We start from the raw sequence: 21,328 nt of genomic DNA on the forward strand, positions 1-21,328 counted from the left end.
AAACACAAACTGAGAAGCTGGCTGTAACAAATTTCCTTGAAAGAAAAATGTGAATACAAAGCTGATAGTTATCCAGCTCTTGTAGCCCACAGGCAGTCATCCTGATGTTGCAATAACATCTTTCTATCTTTATGCAGATGAAATAGGTAAAATTCAACAAAGCAACACATTTCTTAAAGTAGGGGAAAGTGTGACCCACAGACTGTCTCTGGTCATAGCAGTGTCACTCTGTGAAGTTCCCAAATGCACATGTGAGCATTTACCCTGTTCACTCCTTTCTTTGTTGGTTCCCCTGATTGGGCACTGCAAGTCAGCTGTGCCTTCTCATTTAATCTGAAGCTCACGACCTACAGCTGCTGCCAATGAGCCAAACCTAGGTCCCTCAGCTGAAAGATTTCACCAATCACACACAAACTATAAAAGAACCAGCAACATGAGGGCTGTGTTGTTTAGTCTTCTGGGTTTCTGTTGTGGAAGGAGCCTCTGTTGTCTTCTAAAGGTATTTTTGTATTGTTCTTTTAATAGATTCCTGGTTTTGAGTTCAGTACTGCTGCCTCATAAATTAGTCCTTTTGTAATTTCTAGGTTCTGTGAGATGATGCTGAAAGCAAAATGAAGGGTTTGTTTTAAATTTGAAGAAAAATGGGGGAAATTATTGTCCTTGTTCAATTCTTTATATTTTTTTAATTGTGATTTAGAAAAGTTGTATGGTGTGACTTGTACGCCCTGGAGTCTAGTCTAGCTCCAGCCTGACTGTTGAGTGAATTACAGATTGGGAGTTGTAGATCCTCTTTATGTTCATGTTAGGGTTTCCTGTCTGCCTTATAAAGTTACCTCTCTAATGGTAATTCCCAGGCTGTTGGTGCTGCTTCTCTTGCTTCTGTGACTGTCCACCCCTCTCAGGATCAGTGGGGAGAGCTCCCCATTTGGGTTTTGTGCTCCCCAGCTCCACCTGAGCTCTGGGGAAAGGGGAGCTCATAGTGATGCCTTAAGTTTTAGCTTTCATATTTTCCAGATTCTGTGCTGCATTAGCATATAACTCTCAACTTCGTACAAAGTGTTAGCAAGTTCTCTTTGCAGTATAGTTAGACAAAATAATCCTTTCCCAACCTGAGAACCAAAGACACCATCATAGCTTCAGGCCCTAAAAAGTACAAACAACAGCAAGTTAAGGAGAGCAGACTGGGAGGATGGGGCTTCATAACCTGAAACTGTAATTAGACAATTAACCCAATACATAAATGGACCAAAAACCTTTAAAAGTGTGAAAACTCATGACACACCATCCATCTTGGGTGGAGCCTTGTCCAGACTATTGTACTGCCCAAGGTGTATTCTTTGAAGACCTTTTTAACAAAAACCTGCTTTATTCCTTTAACACTGTCTAGCCTCTGTTCTGGATAACTCTCAAGGAATCAATAGGAGGGCTCTGGGGGTTCTGTTTTATTCAGCTTTGAAGATGAATTGAGGCTAAAATTTAGGAGGTAGAGAGGTGATAAAATCTTCAAAGATTATCACCGGACAGTGAGATTGGTATAACTCTTGTGTCTGCTCCTTTCTGGTGGAATGCTTTACCTCATGGCTGTTCATATGAATGATATCCATACCTGCTTAATGAAACTGTTGGTATTTGCTTGGATTTTTTTCCCCCCTACTGTTGTCTGCATATAAATCACTCAGGTGATGCTGCTGACAGATCCTGTGGCTATATTTAATAATAAAAGCATGTGTTTTCTTAAGCTAATTATCTCTGCCACCCTTGAAATTCAGATTAAGCTTATGCTTCTGAAGAAAAACATGTTTTAAACTGTGCGCTTTGGGGTTTGTTGTAGCTGTCTTCTGGTTCTGTTTCTTTTGCTCATGTAGCAACATAAGGATATTTTCTAACTGGGCACATCTTTGTGAGGTAAAAGTGAGGCACATGGTGATTATATCCAGTTAAATAGCAGGACTGTAGCTGGAAATATGTATTATATGCAAGTGTGCTGAGAGGTACTGAGAGAATCTGGTAAACAAAGCTGGCAATATGTTGCATCTTGAACACTTTAACAATTAAGTTGATTGGGTTTTTTCCTCTCTCTTTTTCTGACAACAGTCACAAGGGTTCATGATTTTTCACTGATAAAGCTCCTGAAACTTTCTTTTCATTTTTGTGAAAAAACAGAATAAAGGCACATTTAAGACAGCTTTTTTCAGAACAGATGAGCTCCCGAGGGGCTTAGTTTCCTAGGGTTGGCAGATGATAAAGGAAGAAGCTCGTTTTGATGAAAGAATTTGGAGAATCTGAATGAATAATGGCAAGTAGTATGTATAGAAGCAGGAATGTTTTTCTCTGGCTTTTGACCATGGATGAATATCTTAAAGCTTGTCATCAAGATAAGTAGTTTGAAACTGTATTAATGATTAAAGTGAAAGGAGACTGTGGGAGGTAGAAGACGAAGAAAAAGGGAATTCATACAGTGCTGTGGGTGGCTTTTTTTCTTTTCAAGAGCTTCATAAAACATAAAGGTGATAAATACAGGGTAAGGACAGAACAGTTAAAAGATTCTGGTGGAAAGAAGAAAACATGGTTTGACATTTACAGAACATCCACAGAGCTGGGCTTGAAGAGTAGGAGTGCACAGCACATCTGAATGGCAAGAGCAACAATCTACCTTAATTTGAGCCTTTAGGCATGTAAAATTGTACCAAGAATTGTATTCCAAATATTGGGATAAATGGAGCCATAACTGAAAGAAAGCCATAACTGAAAGAAAGCTGATAGGACAAAGCAGTTAGTGGAGGCAGCAAAGAATTGGAGCTGCAAAGTTACAAGAGAGGGTTGTGGAGGCAGATAACTGGCAAGTTGGAAATGGAGAAATAAAAAAAAAAGTTCCATGAAATAGTCTTTTGTCACAGGGTGAATCAGAAAGGGGGGGGAGTATATTTTTCTTCTTTACACCAGTTGGCATTAGTAGAACTCAAGTGAGCAACTCTGCTTTTCCACCTGTCCCACCAGGGAGAGAATCCAGCCTCACATAAGTGATCTATTTGGTTTTTGTATATCCTATTCTCCCAGTGGACTTTCTTTGTGGAGTTTAACAAAACCAAGAGAAAAGTTAAGTATACTAATGTCAGAAGTGTGTTGAAAGAAAGATAAAGCAGTGGTTTTGAGCTATTTCTGTGCTTAATTGTGTAGAAGGCAACACTGCATTTGGCTTATTGTAATGCTGTGGGTTTTTAATGTTAATTGTATGTGACTTTTCTAATCTATTGTGATTTTTTTTCACCCTCTTCTTTCATGTTTAGGTTTTCCTATACATTGCTCCCAAAGTTCTCTTCTTTCTTACTTAGTGAAACTCAACCAGCTAAACAGAGTATCACAAGATACAGATCATCTTTAACCTTATTTTCTATCCTGAAGTGTAATTTTAACAATTAACCTATTTGTGCAATGGAAAGAAAGCAATGCAGCAGAAGTGACATTAAGAGGGAAAACTGTGCTGTTATTAAAGCTGCTATCAGGTGAAATTAGTATCTTCACAAATAACTGCTTTCATCTTTGAGCCTCCTCACGTTAGAGTGAACCCCAACCACTACCATATGTCAGAAATCTTTCCATTAACTCTTTTGGGGAGTATCAGCAAGCACACTGGAGCTTTTCCTTTAGCAATATGGTACACAGGATTATCTACCAAGCATGAATGTCTTATCTGCATGCAGTTAAAGTAAAAGCATATGCTAGTGTGAAAACCACAAGCAATAGTTTGTTAATGATCTTTTATGGATGTGTTCAAAATAACACCATCAAACCCTGCTATAATAAGGTCAGATTCTAGCTCTGTTTTGTATGTAACAGGCCTGTGAGGGAGGCTTGCTGACTACATCTGAAATCTTAAACCTGGTGATAAACAAATGTTGCATGTGCAGTCATTACATGAGTTTAGAGATGCCACTGGGTTTGAGGTCAGGAGGGACTGTGAATACTAGCTGCTCAGGCTTTCTGCTTTATCTACACTACAGAAATCTCACCCAGCAGTTCCTGTGTGAAATTTCCATCACTTCTAGTTAAGCTGGGATGCAATCTTTAGATGGTTACACGAATTCAAAACTTAATGTGATGAAGAATGCAGATCAAGACTTGTTAAATTTAATGGGGGAGATAATATACCTGGGTAACAAATGCAGCATACATTTGTTTAAATTTGACACGTGCTACTTCAGCCTTCAACAATCTGAAGAAATGGTAGAGCACCTTGTTTGCCTGAACAGTTCTAGTTTAACGTGGCAATATTTACAGTGCTATGTATCATCTGGGTTCAGTGCCTGTGTGGGATCTCCCAGCTCTGCCTCAGAGCTGCACCCTTTGAAGGTATTCTCTTTGTTCATGGAGGCTGCATCATCCCCAGACTGAGCAAAACCTGCCTGGGCTTGACTGAAGGTGATGCTGTCTGTAGCTGGAGGCTGTAAAACACAGCCTTCAGCAGAGCCTCTTGTACTCCCTGCTTAAAAAGTCAGCTCTGTAGGTGCTCCAGGTGGATCAGACAGTTTGCTGACTTTCCTTTCCTGTGTAGGCTGCCTTTAAGCATGATCAAGTTTAGCTCTGTTTACTGTGATTGTCCTTGATCCATTGTCATCACAATATGACTATTGACAATCCTATTATCTGACATGCTTCCAAACAAGTATTCCAGGATTTGTATTTTTTTTTCAGTCTTCAAAACTAGTCTTGGCTTATCCTGAACAGCAAAATCCCAAAAGTTAGCAAAATTCTCTGCAAGTTGGAGGCACGAAAATGTTAGAGCATCCTACCTGACTTTGCTTCCTGAGAGGTGATTCTGTGTGGCAGTGGAAGTGGACGTTTTCAGTAAAGCAATGTCACATCTGGACTTTAGGTGCACAGTAGGTATTTGAATTGCTAGCTGAAACTTGCTGATGTCTCTGTATGTGACTGTGGAGTTCATACATTTGACTATCAAAAAGGATTTGTTTAAAGGCTTTTTGTCAGGGACTGCCCAATGTTACTGTGATGAAGGAGAGTTCAATACTCCACTGATTTTATGCAGCAGCTTTTAAACTCTCTTGATCATTATAACTGCCCTGGAGGGTCAGAAATGTTTAGTTGGTTGTGTGATTCTTCACATTTGGCATCATCCACTAAAGATTTTTGGCTTGCAGCCATGGTAAACTACACCTGTGAACTTGTGAAAAATATTAAATTCAAAATATGTTTTTGGCATGAAGGGTTGAAAAATCAGAATCAGCTAAAAAGTGAAAGGATGGGTTATAACAAGACTTGAAGTAATTGAAAATCTGGATCAAAATCTTTTCTCCAAGTGAACTTGAGAGTGTCAAACTGAAGCACATTTAATTCTAGATGTGAAAATGGAGCATGAAGTCTTCAGAAGGGAGCAGGTTCTACTGACTTGAGAATGCTACTGGAGCCCTCATATTTACAAAAGTCTTCCATTGCAGGGAACTGGTACCCAATAATAACCATCTGATAAAGTGTGTCAAAAAAATTGTCTATATGCCACATATGGTTTTTATCTAAGTAGTTGTGTTATATGTAAAACTTGTGAATGAATTATATTTATTGAGCAAGAAGAGCTTTTTGGGTGAGATTACTCCATGTTACATGTTTGGGTTTTTTGTCTTACTCTCATTTCTTTTTACTTAGCAGGGTGGGAGGTACTACTCTTACTGCTGAGTTTGTTAATTTAATAGAAGTTAGAGGCACAGTCACTCAGACAGCAATACATAATAAACAGCAAGACTGTAATAAACACATTGCTCTGTTAAGCGTACACTGAAGAAAATGTGCAAATAATAATGCCATGGGTGTAACTCTCACAGGCTGCTGAGTTTTCTGTCAGCAATTAAAAAAAACCAAAACAAAACAAAAAACATGGCAGACAGAATAAAAAGATGTGAACACAAACATCATCAGTGATGATGAGCTAGTGTGGGAGCATGCTGGAGCCAGGCTGGGAGGTGTTTCTGTAGGGATGATGCAGCTGGTTTTGGGGATGAATCTGGCTCATAGAAAGACTTGTATGAAGATTAGGAAGGGGCTAGCCTTCACTTGATGCGTTAGTCCTGTTTGTGTACAGCAGCTCATGTTTGAGGACGTGTGGAAGTGTCTTTGGGAGAGAAGAGCGTGTCTTGTGCTATTTAGCCGTGAGCTGTGGCTGCTCCCAGGCTCCCTGTCCTCGGCTGGGTCAGCTCCTCAGGGCTGTGCTCTCTGTGCTGCTGGAGGCAGGAGCAATGTGGGGGGGTTTGCAGCACAGGGGATGCTGTCTCATTTAGCAGGCACAACGTGTACACCTTTTGCTCTGTAGCCACAGCTCGGGTGGGGGAAGCAGCTAAACTCTGCCATCCTTGCCCTGGCAACTTGTAGCAGCTCTAACTGTTAATTATCTGGAGAACAGGTGAAAGATACCAGACTGGAGAAGTGATAGAGACCTAAATAGAGGTGTGTTTTCCCCATTTCTTGGTTTGGGACATTTATTCCTAAAGATGTGTATCAGCAGGAGTATCTGAGAGCAGATCACTTGATGCTGACAAACACAATCTTCCAGTATGTCCTGAGGCACAGCAATATTTGGTAATGCTGTTTCTTCCAAAGCTTTTGATTCATTCAAGGTGTTTTGTGCTCTTTGTGAACTGAAGTCTCCCACCTTCCTAAGAGGGAGAGAATGCTGCAGGTCTACAATGAGAACAAAAGAGAAATATCGGATTGCTAAGGATCTAATGTAAATTTCTAATTGATAGGAAAAGTCTTTCTGCGTTTTCATAGTTGTTAATGATTGTGAGGGTATTTTTAGTCTGAATAGAATATTTTTCAGCACCACCTATTTCTGTACATTTTACTCTTTTGAGTGCTGAACAAATGGAGCTAATGCTTAATGGAGAATCATTCTCCTTATTTTTGGCCTGTAAAAGGGAAGTCTGTCTTGTCACTGTCTGTGACTTGATTGAGCTATTTACCGTTTTGATATATGATCTCGTATTGATTTAATGCTGGCACTGAGGAGATATTTACAGTGACGTGGCTGACTCAGGCATAAAAATCCAATGCCATTCCAAAGCCCACCAAAAAAAAAAAAGAGGGCCACCACTATAATAAGATAAATTCTGTGATGGGCTGTGTCAGTGTAGTCCTTGATGAACTCTGTCTTATATTTGTCCGAGTTTATGCTGTGCTCCCATGGGAGGAAGAGATAAAACCAAACAAAGTGTTATTTTAAGCCACCAGGTGTCTAATTTCAGTGAAATTAGGTGATTTGAGGTGATTTCTCCCTGCTGCCTCAGAGCAGGGTGTATGTGAGAGACAGCCCCATGCCATGCTCAGAGCCCTGCTGGCTTGGAGCGTGGCATAACAACAGATGAGTGCAGGATCAGATCTGCAGCATATAGCCTGTCTCAGGTTCGTGCTGTCACTTCAGACAAATAACCAGGAGGTCTGTTCCTTCTTACATAGCCCTCATGTAGCATGCCACACCAATAAAAACTCATTGTCTTGTATTCAGTTAGCATGTATTTCTATTTGTACTTCAATTTGATAGATGCATTTCAATTGCTAGTTCTAAGCAGCCCTGGAAAGATGTCCCGATACTCAAAATACTTGGAGACTTAACTCCCATTTTACCTGGAGTCTTCTTAAAAGTTTAGTGTGGAAAATAAAAGCTGGAAGTGTAGAACAGCTTGCAGTATTTTTGGTCCCAGTGTTTGCAGAATGGTAAGCTGTGGGAAAAATAGAAAGTATTGGCTAAAGAAGAGGCAGCAGGAAACAAGACACTCTTTCAACATCCCCACTATGTTATTCTAACAATAATAAAAGAAGGGAAAATAAAACAAAACTAGTGTTCGAGTAAAGTTGCTCGGTGGTTTTTTCTTTTTTTTTGTGTTTGTGTGTCAGTACTTGCTTTGTACTGAACTAGAAGTTCAAGGGACACCAGTTTCCTGTAAACCAGCCAGCAGTGCTTTAGTTACAGCCTTTAGATTTTTCTGGGTAAACATAAATGTGATTCTTCTATCGAAGCAGATAATGTGTGTGTCATCCATACAAATAGCACAAATGTATCTTTGCTAAGCAACACTTAACAAGTTTCCTGTGTCATCCTCCTTTTATTTAGTACCTCTTACATTTGTTTTTCTTTCATCTCTGAAAGCACAGATCATTATATGCTATTTCTTAGATGTTGATATGAGAGCATCACTGTTGCTTGAAATTTATATTTTAGAATCAGTGAAATACTTTGCCATCTAGACACATCCATGGTTTTTTTTGGGGTGCTGATCTTCTGAATTTTTGTGTGGTTTCCTGAGGAAGGTGACTTTTAGTGTTCCTGGCAGTGTTAGACTGACAATTTCAGCTGAAAGAATTGCCTAGCTTGTTATCTATTGAGGAAGTGCAAAGTTTCGAAAAGAGCAGAAAAACCTGCTAACCAGGCCATGAAAGTATCTCTTGTAAACAGGGTATATCTTTCATTATTAGTATGAGGGGAAATTATTTCCTGGCCTTCTCTTGTACACTTCCTCTCCTCTGTTTTATCTAGTCTTACTTAAGCCAGAAAACCAAGTACAACTGTCAAACGTTGAAAACATTGAAAAAAGAATTTTCTTTTCTGGTTGTAGTTTAGAATTTTGTAATTTAATGTTAATTCAATAGACATTTCAAGGGCTTTGTTCTAACATCAAGCATAAATTATTTTACCAATCTGCTAGTGTGTGTGTATATACACTTGTGTTAGTTCTTGATGTCTTGACATGCAAGGCATGGTTAAATTTAATGTCATTATACTCAATAACTTCAGAAAAGCACAGGGAGGTGTTAAAGTGAAGCATGTTATTAGTAAGGCATATTTTGAAAATGTTACCTAGGGAAATACTTTGCCATTCAGTCACTTAGTACTTCAGGTGTATTTGGAATATGGCTTTTCAAGAAATAAAATTATTTCTACAGGGTTAGTTTTGACAAATATTTTTCTCTTTTTCAAAGACTCTGTAAAAAAAAGTTCAGTTCTATCATTAGTTTTAATTTAATTTAGCTCTACCACTGACTTGCAGATATGCTATCTAATGATGTGAAAGGTTTCTAAGAAAGTTTAAAAGATTCTGCCCAATAATATGGCAGCTTTTTTGTCTAGAGAACTACTAGAAAAGTTTCAATTTTTTGTGATGCATAAATGTTTTTCTTTGTTATAACACAGTTTAGTTTAAGTTTACATTAAAATGTTAAGGAAATGCATTCCAGCCCAGGTCACTTCCTAATGTTTTCAGCCTTCTTATGGCTGGAAGATCTAATTTTAAAAAGCATTTATCTTTCAGCATGGAGCATGTTGGTTTTCTGCTGAAGTATTTTGGAACTTGTCAGAGACTGGAGGGTGCCCATTGCTGGATGGCAGCAGTGCCCAAACCTCCTCTGGCTGCAAACAGGGAAGGTGACATTGGCTCTCATTTCAGAGACAAAATCTGAGCTCTCACTGGTGTTTCTTTCAGCCACTTCTACTCTTGCTTTCTCCTGCTGAAAGGCAAGGTTTGTCATCTTAATTAAGCCAGCCATGCTTCAGGGTCTTCCTTGTTAGCACACTGCTTTCTGTCCTGGTGCCTCTATGTTCTGGAAGACCTGAAAATGTTCTGTTTCAACTGGAAGAAATATTAACATAAGCCTAATTCTGAGATCTGCCTCAGAATCTTTAAATGTTGTGCTACGTTAATTTATCCCCTTCCAGGAGAGCAGCTGTTCCTCTGCCTAAGCAGGAAAGCTGGGGCGTTTCTCCAGCTGCCCAAGGAAAATGTACTTCTGTGCTCCCTGTGACAGAGCTGGCTCAAGTGTGGATCAACCAACAGATCCTGTTGGCTCTTATGCTCTGCTGACTTCCCTTTCTTTACTATCCAAATACAAAATCTACTTGCACGAGAGGGCAGAATCTGAGGAATCCTCTTCTCCAGTACTGTGATAAGTGTGAAGATTCCCAGTGTCTTGTTTTGAGGGTTTGTTATGGGTTTTTTTTTCCTTTTAAGAGCTAGAAACCCTACTTATAATTGAGGTTGCTGATACATCTGACAGAAGATGGACATGAAACCCTATCACCAATCCATACACAATTTAATAAAAATTTATTGTGACACTGGCATTTTGTCTGCATTACCTGTTATTAGATATTAATTCAGATTGAAGGAAAGTGGCCTGGAAAGATGAAAATAAGCAGATTTGGTAAAAACATAGTAAATTTAACAAAACCCAATTTACTAAAGCAGAGCCCATGTCTCCTATGCAAGTAAGAATAATAAGGATTCATTTTCTCAAGAATTTCACATTAGACATACTTTGAAGGGAAAATAATCATTGGGATGTTAATAATTTGTAATGTTACCGAAAATAAGCTATTACCTTATCACTACAAAACCTATCTTTTTTTCTTCACACACATTAAACCTTTTTTCAATAACAAGAATTACACTTCCAATAATGTTTATCTAAAACCTTAAAGGGTGACTGTAATGTTCAGGAAGAAGACAGCTCAAAACAAAAGCAGCTTTAATCTCTTTTGTTCCTGTCATTTGAGAGCAGTGTGGCAGTGGGTGGCTGGCACAGATGCATCTGTTTGTGTAGGAGCCACCAGGTTCCTTCGTGCCCAAAGTCATTTTCTCTCAACTGCTCAGCACTTCCAGAAGCCCAGACAGTCCTGTATCACCCCTTTGTGAATAAGGATGAAAATAATAACCCTGCTGAACAGGGACGTGAACTGGGCTTTATGCTCTAAAACCCTTTGTCGCTGCATAAATATATTCCTGATATATTAAATATAAGATATTAACGTGTCCCAGGCTTGCCACTCAGCTGGCTGTGTCCTTCATCTCCCATGGACACCCCTGTGGTCTGAGTAAAGCCTTCCTCGGAGCCAAGCTTTAAATGAAGCTGTCTTTGGGAGTTTATGGTACCACAGGAAGTTGGAAAAACAAATTGCCATCACTAGCTCTGCTTCAAAGAACGGCATAACCGCTCAAGTGCCATGAAATATTGAGGAGTGTAATCTATTTAAAGTGCAGCCTGTGATGTTCTTCCCTGGGTGAGAACGTCTGGGACAGCTCTCCAGCTGGTGGGAGCTGGCACTGCTTCCCTAGCTCAGGCAGGGATGTGCAGATTTGCTGCAGCTGAGGAGGAAAACAGCTCTGCAGTTGCAATGTGCTTTTTTCATGTACAGAAAAAATTGATTCTAATCCCAAGTTATGAGTGAGAGTTGAAGTGTGGGAAGATGTTTCTTTTCTCCTTTTGTGACAAGTTTTCCTGCATGTTTAGAGTAGAAAAAAAATGGTTTTGTTTTCTGATTTTGGTAAGTGCTCTGGTATGTTCATGCAACCCAGCTGAGGTGGGTAGGGGTTGGCTGGAGGAGCTCTCCAGTGTGAAACCTTGCCTGGCTATCTCCAGGCAGAAAGTTTCTAAGCTGAGCACAGTGACCAGAGTAAGATAAGTTAAATGGCTCAGTTCTTCTTAAATATTAAAGGGAAGACAACAGAAAACAGTTTATTTTTCGTGCTACATGCAGCTCAAAATTTATTACTTAGAGATATAATGAAGAGAGTGGGGTGGGGAAGGTTATCACCTCCCTGCAGGCAGGAGGAAGATGATTTGATGTGTGGGTCTCCAGTCTCTGGACCCCCTACAGCAAATTGATTATATTGGCTGCTCGCTGGTTTTCCACCTTGTCATCTTCCTTGGGCTTTCATCTGCTGTGTTGTCAATGGCAGCCTCCTTCCATGACTTACTGGGAGCAGGGAAGGTAATAACTTTCACAATCTTTGCTGTCTTGCTGAGAATCCCTTGCACCTCACTTGTCAATAGTGGAAGCCACCAGTCGTCTTCTGAAATGTTCAAACTGTCTTTATTGTACACGTCTGCCATTTATTGATAAATCACCAAGATGTAAATAACATTTTAAGTATTGTTTTCCCTTCACTTTTATTGCTGCTGTTGACTTGTATACCCTTCAGCAGATGTGCTGGTCCTGAGTGGTATTAGAGAGTAGTTAAATTCTTGGCTAATGGAAAACCAAAATAAATAACACACTAGTAAAATTAATCAATTTTTTTTCTCATAGTCCAAAGGAATCCAGCAATATAACTGTCTAGGACCTGACTTAATGTCTAGCTGAAACTGTTTGTGTTGAGTTTTGCATGGAGTTATTATGGCTTAACTACACTCCATAGTCATTGACATTGCTTGAGAGCCAGGAAGTAAAAAGGCTCATTAACAATGAAGGCCTTCAGGAAAGCAAAGTCTTAGCGTGAAATCTATAATTCTTCCTTCTGGACTTCTGATCCCAAACTAGAAGGTAATTTTTCAGGTTGAGAAGTAAGGAAAAAAAGGTAAAGGGGGTGTAAATTTGAAACAATACTAAGATTCAGATGGCAGTTTGTTTAGCTTTAGAGATGCAAATGTAGTGAAATCGGGAAACTTAGGAGTAGCTGTTGTGTGTGAACTGAGCATCCTTAAATGGACTGTTCACGTATCTGAACTATTACTTGAGCATCGTTAAATGGATTGTTGAGCCCTCTTTGTTTCATGAGGTTTAATGTTGCAGTTTAACTCACTGGTGAAAGGCAGTTAAAAAGCCTCATACACAGGTATTAGAGAGCACTGCAAGTAGAAACACTTGCAGACTATCACTTCCAGCATCGTGATTCAGTAGTTACTCAGTAATGTTTATTCAGCCCGTATGTCCTGCGTTGCAAGCAGAAGTGTTGTGTATGATTCCCAAAGCAGTGTATTCAACTTAGTTCTTCCAATACACAGAGCCACTGGGTGTTTTGTGTAGTTTTTATTCTTAATCTCTTCCTTCACTTTGAAGGGAAAGCATGTTAGCTTCTCTCACCCTTATTCACAACCTGTTAAAAATGTTCATACTCACATCTTGCTTGACATCCATTGCTGTTGCAACTACAAGTTCTCTCTCATAGTTTCCTTTTCCCCCTGTGCACGCCACCTTTGCTGCTCCAGATCTTCCCATATGCATTCCTGTGATTTATTGTCTATACCTTTACATCATTCAAAAGCATTGCCTGTAGGAAAAAGCTAATTGTGGGCTTTGGGTCTGGTTTGGAGGTCACTGCGGCCTGACCTTCAGGTCTGAGCTGAGGGAAGGTGATGCTCTGGCACAAAAGCCCTGGTGATTTAAGTACAGGAAGACAAAAGCCAGGTATGTCCTAGGCATGTGCATGTCCAGCTGCATTTCAGTGAACTCCCAGTTCACTGGGAGCTCTACAGGGGCTCCCAGGAACACCTGTAGGAGAAATAAATGTCAGCTGACTCTTTAGGATGAAAGTTGGGAAATATTTATGTATTGGTATGTGTTGGAGGGCTGTCCAAAGAACCCTTGAGCCTTTGGTGGTTCTCCAGCACCTGAGCCCTCTGTGACTGTGTGTTACTGTCCAGCACAGAGAGGAGAAGCAAACTGGACATCTTGCTACCATTGTAAACACCCAGTAAACCATTTACCAGGGAGATGCAGACCCTGAGCCTCCTCTGAAAGCAGTTTCCACTTGATGCTGTTCCCGGCATTAGACATGCAAAGGTGTGTTCTGTGTATTTTATGCAAAGCAGATTGAAATCAACATCACACTTCATTTGGCTCCCAGTGGTTGAAGAGAGAAAACACATAGAAATATAAACATTTATTTTGGAGTATTTTTTAACAGGGAAAATCAAGCACCTGAGGAAAGCAGTGGGTTTGGGCACTGGACGCATTTAGGATGAAAAAGTTACTACATATTCTAAGCTGCAGTTTTTGCCGATTTTGCAATAAGCAGTTACACACACACAAAAACTTCAGTACCTTTGGGGTTGAAAAATGCACAATGGCAATTTGCTCCTAACCCATAAAGGGACTACCACAGGTGTTGTCACCCAAACTTCTAAACTGTAAATTCCCTGACTCTGTGCAGACAGAAAGGAGGATTTTCTGTCATGTGTTCAGCAGTAAAGCACTTGCAGGAATTTCACAGGTCTCTGCTAGTGAAAACCTCACTGACAATGTATTTGAAGGTGTTTCCTAATGGGTTCTGTTAATCATTACAAGAGCTTCAAGTTCTAAAAATGGGCACTCACAATTTGCAGCCTGTGAAACTCCATTTCGTAAGAAAATGACGTTTCCCTTGTAAAGAGCTGAGAGCTCCTTCTTTTGGTATTTCTGCTAGATACAAATTGTGCAGTTTGTGGGCTTCTCACCATTGTTGAATTAAGTATGTGATACCCTAAAAGATCTGTACTGCTGCCTGCAGAGACAAAGCTGAGCAGTCTTCTGCTCATCCACTGCTACCAGTTTCCCAGTCTTGCTTATCAAGGAGGAATTATCTTTGATCTTCCTTTTCTGGCTGAGATACCTGTAGAAGCTCCTGTTGTTCTTTGCATCCCGTGTCAGGTTCAGCTCCAGCTGTGCCTTGCCCTTCCTCACCTTTACCCACTAAAGTCACAAGAGGCACCTTCCTTCTGAAAAACATCTATCACTGAGCTTTGTCCTTTTCCTTTTCTCTGCTCCCCCCTGGCAGGTTCTGTTTTCTTGGTGAAATGTAGATCATTTCTGATAGCCCCTGTAATAATGGTGTCATTTCCAGAGACAAAAGACACTGGCTCTGTGCAAGTCCTTTCACCTCTTTCCTCACGGCATTAGCGTGACTGTTGAGGGTGCCGCATGTGCAGAGTGCACTGTGAATTGATGTGTGTTGTTCCTGTCCCCGAGTGCAGTACAAAAACTGATTGCATGTGGCAGACTGCTGTTGTCTAATTTCACAGTCTGGGTTTTTCGTTGCGTGACAAATTTCGTCTTTGGATTTTTATAGCTGTTTAAGGGGCTTAGGTAATCAAGAGCAATTGTTGAACAAAACTTGTTTGATTCTGATAGAAGATCCTTGGGAAAGGGGAAGTCATCTATTATCTGTATTTGCATGAAGAGTAATGCATGGCTATCCTCTGCTGGCTCCATTCTCTGTGCCAGTTTCCTCTAGCCTGAGAAAGTGTTGCCACATCTCAGTTTTCTGAGATACAGTTTGGTCTCCCAAACTACATCCCTGGCTAAAACTCCCATCTGCAGGGCAAAAATCACTCAGCCGGGGAGAGAACACCTCTGTTTTAAACCTCAGAGTAGATGCTGTCCATTCTGTCAAGCATTAGTACAGGTTTAGCCATAAAAGTATGTTTTGACTCTTGTAGGATGACCAGTAGTGCTTTCTTAAAAGTGCAGGGAAGTTTAAAGTCTTTTTTCTCTGTTTTGCTCCCCTCAGCACTCTTACATCATCTCGCTCCTGCCCGCTCACACATCTGGCAGAGATTAGTAACACCCTTAATGCTAAATTGGAATCATAATGCTTTCTTCCTCTCCTGACTGCTTCAACTAAGCCGCCACCTCACAGGCTAAGTGACTTCCTACCTCCAGCTTGTCAGCACACGATGGTGCCTCACCAGCCAATCACTTTAACACAGAACAATCTTTGCAAATGGGACCTGTAGATTATTTTCGCAGTGAAAATCATTAGCAAGGATAATTAACTAAGACTGTGGTGATGAATAGCGCTGCACTACTGATCAGTGTAATAAAGAACAGAAGCCACTAATTACAGATAGCAAGCCTTGAAGCCAATGAGAAATTTAATTTAACGTTGCTACACAGACTCTACACAGGCTAATGTTACTTTGCAATTATCATAATACAGTCTTGCCACAGATGATGCTGCTGGGAGCATTCCAGGAACAAGGATGGGTGTCCACCAGAATAAAAGGGTTTGTGATCTGTCAATTACAGCATCTTGAGAGAACAGGTTAAAACTCCTGTATCTGACCAGATGCTTGGCTTTTGTGGCCCCCAAATGGGTGCAGAACTTGGATCGATTCCCATGAGCTCCAAGGGTCCCAGTATCTCTGTGGTGCTTTTAAAGCAGCACCCTGATGTTGTCAGAGATGTTAGATGCACACCTTCTGTTTAAAGGCATCTCAAAACATCTGGTTTACTGTGTCAAGCACTCTTCACTTGGCTTGTCCCACAGCCCAGCACATTAAAATGAGAGGTCCTGGGCAATACAAAGTGATGGGAACCAAGCTCATGGTCCCCACATGCAAATACAGCAAACTGTGTTTGACACTGTGACTGTGCAACAGCCTTCAGCTGCAGCCAGGTGTTGTATTTCAGACCCTGGGAGAGGCTACATGAATTAAATGTGTGTGTTAGTTGCCAAAGCAATGGGCTGCTTCCTCAATTTAAGGCTAACCACATCTCCTGTCAGCTCTCCAGCCTTCCTTTCATATGCACTTGAATAACATGCTGGGGGAAGGAGGAAGCAATGGGGGTTGCTAGTTTTACATCTATTTGATCATGGGTTTTGAAAGCTTTTTGAAGCCCCCTGCACATTATCTTTGATTACAGAATGCAGTGATTATGAATGGTGCCCTGAATATGTGCTATCTTGTGTACAGATTAGCTTTGCTTTAGGAACTGCAGGATTTTGAAACTACACTAGCTGAGTGGAGGTGGAATAAGCAGGATTTTCAATAGCGTGGCTGCTTTTTGACAGGAGTATTGATTGCTCTGCTGTAAGGTCCCTCCAGTAAGGTAAAAATATCTAAAAGGAGATGGGAAGAATAAAATTAAATAATCCTCAAAACACTTAAAGACTGGACAAAAAGAGGTGGGCAACAGCGTTCTCCATGTCCAGTCTATAATGGATGAGCATTAATATGTTTGTTACACAGACTGGAGGAAAGCTGTACATCTGAAAGGTGGTTGGAGAGTTATTTTGAATAGCCAAGAGTTCACAAGGCCTTTTGAGGGACCTTTTAAAATAAGGTAGACAAATGCCTGTCAGCAGTTGTGTGATTAAAATACTACTGCCTTGAGGTGAAGGAAGGGACCATGTGGATTTGAGGCCCCTTGTTAGGTTTATTTTGTATATTTTCCTGTAATTATTGTTCACATGAGCAATAACCCTTTTTGCACCTGTTATGTAAAGCTCCAGCATGTTTCAGGATTTCTATTTCAATTTCTGTATTCTCTAAGTTTGCCAGAAATAGCTATAAACCCAAAGCAGGGCGGGGGGAAGTATCTGGAAGCACAGGCTGAAGCAAAACTGGGGTAAGTTAGATTAAAAGGAAAACCTGTGAAAGCTTACCCAGCCAAATGGATGTGGAGAGTTGAGCTGAGTTGTGGCCAGGTGCTGTGTGACCTTTGTGCTGCTTCTGTTTGCACTGAACATTTTGATTTTATGCACTCCAATGCAGAGAGTGGTAGCTGGGGCTCAGGAGCCATCTATTACTGTGTGAGGTTTTTTTTCAGGGCTGTGTACAGAGGAGTTAAGCCTGTGATGGCCCCTATCTGTCCCTGAGGATCAGATATAAATCCAGGGTCAAGGCAGTGCCTCACCACTTGTGTTTGCTTTCTTTTTTAATCCATATAACCAGCCAACAGTCCTGACCAAATGGGCATGGTGAAGGAAACAGTGCAGTGTTTGCATAACTCATCCCAGTTCTGTGCTTTCAGCAGGATCTCCTTGGGCTGGGAATGAGCACAGCAAAATTCCCCCAATCTTCACCTTTTTGTTAATCTGAAAACACTGTTTCTACAGGCTCCTGCTGGCACTGACACTTTTTGAAAGACAGTTTTGGGAGAGTGAGTCTATAGGAGAAATAAAAAATAGAAGGCTAATAATGATCTCCGTCTAAAAACTGATAACTCAATTAACTCCCAGGGTCCATTTGAATGGGAAAGAATTAGTGTGGCTAGTCGAGAAAAGGTACAGACTGATTAAACTATTACCATTGCCATCATGTGGTATTAAGGTAATAATACAAATCAGTTTAGCCCTCATTAGAGTATGAAGAGAGCAAAAGGTTGTGGTCTACTTCTGTAGAGATGTATCATGATGAAAGGGAGAGCTACAATGTGAAAGTAGGTTAGTCCTCTGCTCCATCTCACATGTCACTGCAGGGCTTGTACTTACAACTATCACTTTAGAGGTATTTGTCACTTCGACAGTAAGAGAGCTACAGGTGAAGAAGCTTTGAGAAGCAACATTGCCATAATGATAATAGAGAAGGGATCGTGACTCCTGTTTTGTTACTAATAATGGAATAAAAATAATAATTGCAGCCTGAAATGTCTCCTTTGTCGATTAAAAATTTGTATGAGCTTTACTTTTTCCTTATGTGTAGCTCTGTGAGGGAGGGAACTTATTGCTGAGATCTTTTTAAATACTCAGTTTATCTAGAACAGGCAATTAGGCTCACTCAGCTAAAAATAATCTTCCTTTCAGAAACTTGTTTTGAGATATTTAATGTTGCTGGAATGAGCTGGATTAATTGCAGCAAATTGTCAATCAAGTTGTTTCGCGGGAGCAAAAATAACCTGTAGGCTTCAATCACTTCTGTTCTTTTTCAATGGAGACTTTAACACCTGTCTTCAAAACCTGAATGATAGTGAAATAGGTGGTTTGAGATGAAGAAAACTAGATATTTCTGCCTGTAGAGGAAAAGGCCAGAGAGAGTGTTTGGTGTGGATGATGGCAAAGGCATTGGCCTGGGAGCTTCTGAACTGACCTGAAGAAAAGCATCAGAAGTTCCAAATTTGATTATACTGGCAAACTTGCACTATGTAGAAAGGAATGCAAGGTGAGATTTTAAATTGACATCTTCCCTTATGCTTAATAGTATCCATTACCAAATAAAATGCATATCCCAATATAATCCTAGCAAGAGTGTACAGGTTATAAGAGAATAGAGCAGAGATGAGGTTCACCAAAGGTGCATGTTGCAATAAATTTTCTTATGGATTTATGAAAGAAGAAAATGCCTAAATTTGCTTCAAAGCAAAATCTGCTCTGGCTAAATCCTACTTTTCATTACGTGTTAGAGCAATATTTTTAGTAAGGAAGCGTGTAGGAGACAAAACTGAGAAAATAAAACGTTCAGGTAAATTCTGAGCAATGTCCTATGTGTGGTGGAGTTTTCTTGAACATTTTGAATATTTAAGAGCTTATAAAAACTATGTCTGGACTTTAAAATGAACCTGGTTTTAGCGGGTTCTTCTAACAGCTAAAAGGTTAAATTTCCAAGAGATCTGTCTTGAAGGAGACAGGAGTTATTTATTAGGAAGAGATGGTTTATATTCTAGGGTCATACACCTCCATGGTTTGGGAAGGGTGGAAAGGTAACAGATTTCATGGTAATTGATTGGTTATGGTTTTATGATTATTTTGTGGTTCTCTTTCTGGGTATTGATCAAGGTGTGTAGCTAAGGAATCATTAAAAATGCTGACAGAGGCAGTGGGGGAAAAAAATAACGATGAGACTGGATAGATACACTTTTATGGGGTAAGCCACATCATTTCAACTCATATTAGGAAGAAAATGGGCACTGGAAAAGTGATCTGATCCACAGAGGACTCCCTGAGACTTCTGCCACCATCAGTAGCTCATACTTTGTGTTTTATATGGCAAACTAGGACAGGAGAAATGAACTGCTTTTTGTCTTGCATGAGTAAATTATCCCCAGCACTTAATCAGGAAGCAGAAACATGCAGTCCTTCTTCAAGAAACATCCAACAGAGCCACAAAGAAATATGTAGATGTTACCTTGCTTATACAGATGGATGCAAATAACATAGCCTGGTTTAAAAATAAATAGGAAAATACATTCATGCAAGACAAGGATATTGTGTTTGAATGAACCAATCTGTGCTCACAATACTTCTAGCAGCACCCTTCAACCCCTGAGAGTGGAACATAGGCAGGCAGCAAGTATAAATACAATTGTGCCAATCATCTTTATTATCAGAATGTCATTTGAGATAATTGACTGAGAGAGAGGTGGAAGAATTCCTGAAGTTCAAATATGAAATGGTTTCAAATAACACATCTGTGAAAATGTGTGTTAGATTTTCAGCTATACGTAGCATCTGTTGTTGACTTGAAAAAACCCCCACAGAGCATAATGGGAAGTATATGAAATAAAGTATTATTTTTCCTTGACACCTTCTTATTTAACAAAAAGTGTTTCACTAAATTCAGCTGAAAAGATAATTGAATTGCCGTATCTCCAGAGAGTCCATGTTGATTCAAAGAAAATCTAGATTACGAGTTTCTCTGTTTCCTTGAAAGAACTTTTAAAAGTGGGAAATATTGTGGGGTTTGTGCTCCGGGTTTAAATTGCAATTAGATTCCAGCTGGAGACCGCAAAACACAGCAGAACCCTTACAGGGAGAGTAGTTGCCTTGGCTTCTATTTTGAGACTCCTTAGCAGTATCACCTTGTCACAACAGCTGTTCTGAGAGCTGGGATTGGTGTGAATTTCTCCTCCACTGCCTGGCAAGCTTTAAAGTTGTAATACATTTTTTGGTTCATTTTAGGTTCAGGTATCGCTAGGAGCAATCTTCATGCTCGTCAAAAGAACGAGATGCAAAGATTGCAGAGCAGGAATTCAGGAACTTATGCAAACTGCTCTCAGTTGGAAGCCTCAACTGGGACTTTAATGCAAAAGCAGCAGGTAAAGAGAAGATCAGTTGCTAAATTTGCCAGAATAAATGTTAAGAGGGACAAAGCTGCTGCCAAGTTGCTCCTTTTTGCAGACTGGGTATGCTGGCAGTAGGCCTGAGGAAAGGTCTGAGTAAACAAGAAGCAATCCAGTACCTGTATCTTTTCTGTGATTTGTTAATCCATGATCTCCTTTGGCATCAGAGCCTCTTGAAGCTACCAGGCCTTTAGTTATGCTCTTGGAAAAATGATGTCCACAGTTACAGAATGGAAAGCCACAGTAAATGGCTGAGCTAAGTTGATAGAAAGGGTTTCTTTTGAAACTGAAGTGACTGGTGTGGTGAATAACAGGGGCAATTTGAAGTGATTTTTCTAATAACGCTGCCTAAAAACTTCTGCCACTGTTGGCTGGTCCTTGCTCTCACTTTGCCATTTGGTTGACTTAACCAGGGAATATTTTGATACAGGGATGGTCCCCACGGTGTTCTTTCAGGTGGTAATTTTAACCATAAGCTTTGGGGGCTTTCTTAATTTCACAGATGGAAGTTTAAAATCCAGCAAACATATTTTTAGTGTCCTTATTGGGAGTAGTCTGACTAGTCATGGAGACCCTTGAGGAGAACGGGTCAAGTGTTGGTGTCATTTTGGGACACCCTTCTGTCCTCTGCCCCTCAGTGCTGGCTCAGGGTGCAAGAGGTGACAGCAGCTGCCTGGTGCCAAGGATGGCTGTGAGCTGCTCAGCTCCTGGGTCAGGGCCATGAGTGAGAGGCTGATGTGGAGACTTTCCAGGGAAACAGAAGGTGGCTTAAAAAGATGGTAATCCTATCTCAAA

At 40.4% G+C, this 21,328-nt stretch overlaps 1 long non-coding RNA gene across 1 annotated transcript in view; it reads left to right on the forward strand.

Annotated features, from left to right (window-relative positions):
- Positions 1–468: 468 nt before the first annotated feature.
- Positions 469–21,328, forward strand: part of LOC136292956 (uncharacterized) — a 119,213-nt gene continuing 98,353 nt past the window's right edge. Inside the window, exon 1 of the long non-coding RNA XR_010722020.1 lies at positions 469–499. This is a non-coding gene — a long non-coding RNA (uncharacterized lncRNA). The remainder of the gene's footprint in view (positions 500–21,328) is intronic.

This window comes from Chamaea fasciata, unplaced genomic scaffold (assembly GCF_029207755.1).
Source record: "Chamaea fasciata isolate MVZ Bird 193981 ecotype frontalis unplaced genomic scaffold, bChaFas1.0.hap1 SCAF_8, whole genome shotgun sequence".
Classification (NCBI taxonomy): Eukaryota; Metazoa; Chordata; class Aves; order Passeriformes; family Sylviidae; genus Chamaea; species Chamaea fasciata.